Genomic DNA, 4,268 nt, shown 5'->3' on the forward strand with positions numbered 1-4,268 from the left:
AGAATGTGTGCCCAAGAAATACACCCAAATACTTTAAAATATCCAATGTGAGGTTTCTTACCACTCAATGTTTTTTTAGGGGTGATATTAGTGAGAGCTTTTGGGGGGGATTCTATTTATAATATGTGCAGCACAAGAAATAGCCAAACCCCAAAAATTTATTATGCAAACTTTTAAAATGTAACATACAATGAGCCATTTCTAAAAGAGTTCTATTCATTCGTTCAGTCACCCCATTTTGTTGAGGAGTATAAGGAACTGTTCTTTGCACCTTAATACTATAATTTTCACAAAATGACTCAAAAGCATGATTGCAATATTCACCCCCATTATCTGTCCTTAAACATTTAATTGTTTTGCCACTTTTATTTTCAACTAATGCCTTAAACTTTTGAAATACTTCAAACACTTCTTTTTTCCTTTCAATAAAATAAACCCATACTCTCCTGCTATAATCATCAATAAAAGTGAGAAGGTACCTAGCACCTAAAAGTGAAGGATATCCTAGTTCACATAAATCACTATGAATAAGTTGCAATGGATGATTAGCTCTCCATGCTTTACCTGAATCAAAAGGATCTCGATGATTTTTCCCTAACATAGAACCTTCACACACACCTTCAGAAGCTGAAATTTTTGTTAATCCTCTAACCATATCCATTCTAACCATATCTTGTAATTTCCTATAATTTAAATGTCCAAGTCTAGCATGCCAAAGTTGTGACATATAATATGTTTCAGCAATAAAAGCATGAGAGAGTGTATATTTATCATCAAGAAACCCCACAAATTTAAATAGATTCTCTTCATGATCAACTCTACCAATAGCAATTATATTGCTTGGGTCTTTTCTATCTCTAATAATAACTTGATCAACATTCACAACAATCTCATATCCAGCTTGAACTAGTTTGTATACTGAAATAAGATTCACCCCCAATCCTTTAACCAATAAAACATTTTTCAAAGAACCATGTGTTACATTAATAGTTCCTGTTCCTAAAACTAGAAGTTTCATTTTATTGCCAATGGAAATTTCTTGATCTGAATTCTTCCCTTCATAAAAATCAATAAACAAAGATCTATCCCCAGTCATGTGAGATGATGCCCCCAAATCTAAAATCCATTCTTTATTAGAATCTGAAGCAAAGTATCCCCCTTTAACACTAGATTTACTTTTGGGTGTACCAATTACCTCCTCATTTGATTTCTCTTGCCTTTTTAAAGAGATAGCTACGAAACTATGATTATCCTTCTTTCCATCCTTAAACCTTTCTTGCTTGGGCTTATATTGCTGCCTTTCATTGTCCTTGTTCTTCAAACAAAACTTCTCCATGTGATTCTCACCTCCACAGTACCTGCAAATAAAAGGCTTTCTTCTAGCTTGCTTTTCTGCACCATCATTTCTAGAAAAATGATTAGAACCTTCATGATTTTGAAATTTATTATTTCCTTTCCAATTCTTTTTTCCATCATTTCTAAAGAATTTACTTTTGGTTGTATATGCATGATTCTTTTTAATATGCCCTTCTTTAATAAGTTGAACTTCTTCATCTAAAACACATTTGCAAAATTTATCAAAAGTTTGCTGGGGGTATTGGGATTTGGTTGAAGAACCCTTTTCCTTGATTCCTTAAAAAATTTATATGGCTGGGGAATCTTACTTTCAACCATTGCAATTAAGTGAAAATCCTTTTTTGCATATTCAACACCTATTTTTTTTAGCTGAGTATTTAAAAAAGTAAATTCATTGAAGTAATCAGACATTTTTTCAAAATAAGATGGATCTAAATTCATCAATTTTTCTTCTATACTAAACATGCTAGCCATGTCTACATCTTTATAATCTTTTTCTTAAGTCTCCCACATCTCTATTGGGCTATAAATATCAACAAATCTTCTATTTAGATTGGGGCTCAAAGCTTTACCAATAATACCTCTAGCTTGCTCCAACTTACATTTCCACAACTCCTTTTCTTTATCAGTTTGTTGAGGTTCCCGAATTTATTTATTTACTATCCTCCATAAAGCCTTCTCTCTTAGAGCATTCTTGACTAAAATCTTCCAATCTACAAAACCACTTCCATCAAAGATAGGAAAAACTTCATTTGAAGAACCCATGTTAGCAAAAAGATCAAGTTCAAACAAATCTAGCAATACTCTAGCAGCATAACAGCCCTGCAACCAAATATCACTCCAAAAAAAAATTAGCCCTGCAAACAAACCATTTTCAGCAAACTATTTGCCTGTAGGAAAACCCTCTAGCAATATTTCTAGCTGAATTTCTAAATAAATCTCCAGCTGAACTTGGCTAAACCTGGCTCTGATACCATGATAAAAATAAGAGATCTAATATACTAGGCAATGAAAATCAGAAATAAAAACTAAACTAAGAACATATTTTATTCATAAAACCGATTGCTAAAAATGTATGCAATGGCCTCTATTTATAGTGAGCCTTATGATATGAGGGCATTAATAAAAGATCTTTCTAGAAGATAAAGAGATAAAGCTGTATGACCTATTATGGAGGACAACATCCATATCTGTTAGCAATAAATGCAACAACTGTGCAATGAAATGGAATGCAGTTATAACAGATTATGAAATGGATTTTATTCTCATGGTTTTTTGACTATTTCTAACATCTATGACTGTTGGCATTTTATAGTTTCAAATCAATGATTTAAAGAGATTCAAAATACAAGATATATAGTAAACAAAAATATTGAATCTTGTATTTCAATGGTCACTTATAATCACAATAGCCAAATTATTGTATTGTTGCATACCTCTTGGGGTGCAGAAAAGAGAAGATAGAAAAAATGGTAGTTTCTCTCAGGATCTAAAATTTGGCAAACACGTGACCTTTCTAGCAGATATGTTCAAACAACAGCTCCCGACATTTTTCCATTCTTGTCAAATTGTAGCTCAACAAATTTACCAAAATGACTACATGCAATAACCATAATAGAAGGTAGTGGTACAGATTTCTTTAAAAACATAACTGTTGTGACCGCCTGTCACACCACGCCCAAGTTTGGGAGCCCCTTCCATTTTTTTAAATTTTTGCCAGCTATTTCCTTCTTTTGTAGAGCGCAAGATTGAAGGAGTCATGGAAAAAACCAAAACCCTTCATTCCCAAAAAACCCCACTCCTGCATGTAGAGGCGTAGATTTGGAGCATAGCAAAAAATATTTTAAGAAGGATAAAATCCTTCGTTCCATGAAATGTTCGATCCTGCTAAATATGGAGCACAATTTTAAGATAGCAGAGGATTGTTGGAAAAGGACAAAATCCTTCATTCCATGAAAATCCTGACCCGCAAATCATGGAAAAAAAATACACTAATTCAAAAGTTTGATTAGATACACAAAATCATAAGCACTATGAAAAGTAACCCATCTGATATTCTCATTCCAAACAATACCCGAGGACATCAAAAGCTCCACAAAATGCCTTGAATTGATACCCATGTAGTTGTTTTTTCTTGAAATCAATCCCACACTACCTCAGTAACTCAATGGAATCAAGGGCATGGAGGTCCATAAAGGGGTTAAACTCCCTCAGATTGAATTGCCACACACACGGCTGACACATACCGCACTCTACCAGATTTTCTTCTTCATTTGAGAAAGTAAGGCCCAACTGGATCAATTTGAGGTTGTCCACATTGACTTTCAAGGTATAGTAATGGTACTCTACCTTGCTCCTGAATCTCTCGTATGGCTTTATGAAAACCCCGAGGAACTCGGTATCCATGGCTACATATTGGTATCGATCTACCATGCCTCTAATTAGCTCAAATTTTTCTTCTAGATTATCTTCCTACAACTCCCTTATGCAAACTAAATCGCTCTTAATCCTAACCATCATGCACTCAATTCAATTCAAGACAGATCCTCCCAACTTTTATGAATAATTGTAGCGGGAAAATATGAGAGAAAACATATATAGATCGACAGAACAAGCAATTGCAAATGCAGAGATGGAATCTATTGCGACCACCTGTCACACCATCGCCCATGTCTAGGACCCCTTTTTTTTATTTTGCCAGTTTTTTCTTTTTCCATGGAGCGCAGTTTTAAAGGAGTCAAGAAATGTTGCAAAATCCTTCACTCCATAAGAATCCCACTTTCCATAAAGCGTGGAGCACAATTTTGCAGGAGTGAAGGAAATTTTAGAAAAGACAAAATCCTCCAATCCTAAAAAACCCTAACCTATTAAGGCATGGAGCGCAGTTTTCAGGAAATGGAGGAAGGTTGTGA

General features: G+C 34.3%; 1 pseudogene; it reads right to left on the reverse strand.

The window, feature by feature from the left end:
- Nucleotides 1-3,347: 3,347 nt before the first annotated feature.
- Nucleotides 3,348-3,876, reverse strand: LOC149538366 (putative CCR4-associated factor 1 homolog 6 pseudogene; annotated as a pseudogene).
- Between the last annotated feature and the right edge of the window lie 392 nt (nt 3,877-4,268).

This window comes from Cupressus sempervirens, chromosome 9 (genome assembly GCF_028749045.1).
Source record: "Cupressus sempervirens isolate cs-2001-9-10 chromosome 9, ASM2874904v1, whole genome shotgun sequence".
Lineage (NCBI taxonomy): Eukaryota > Viridiplantae > Streptophyta > Pinopsida > Cupressales > Cupressaceae > Cupressus > Cupressus sempervirens.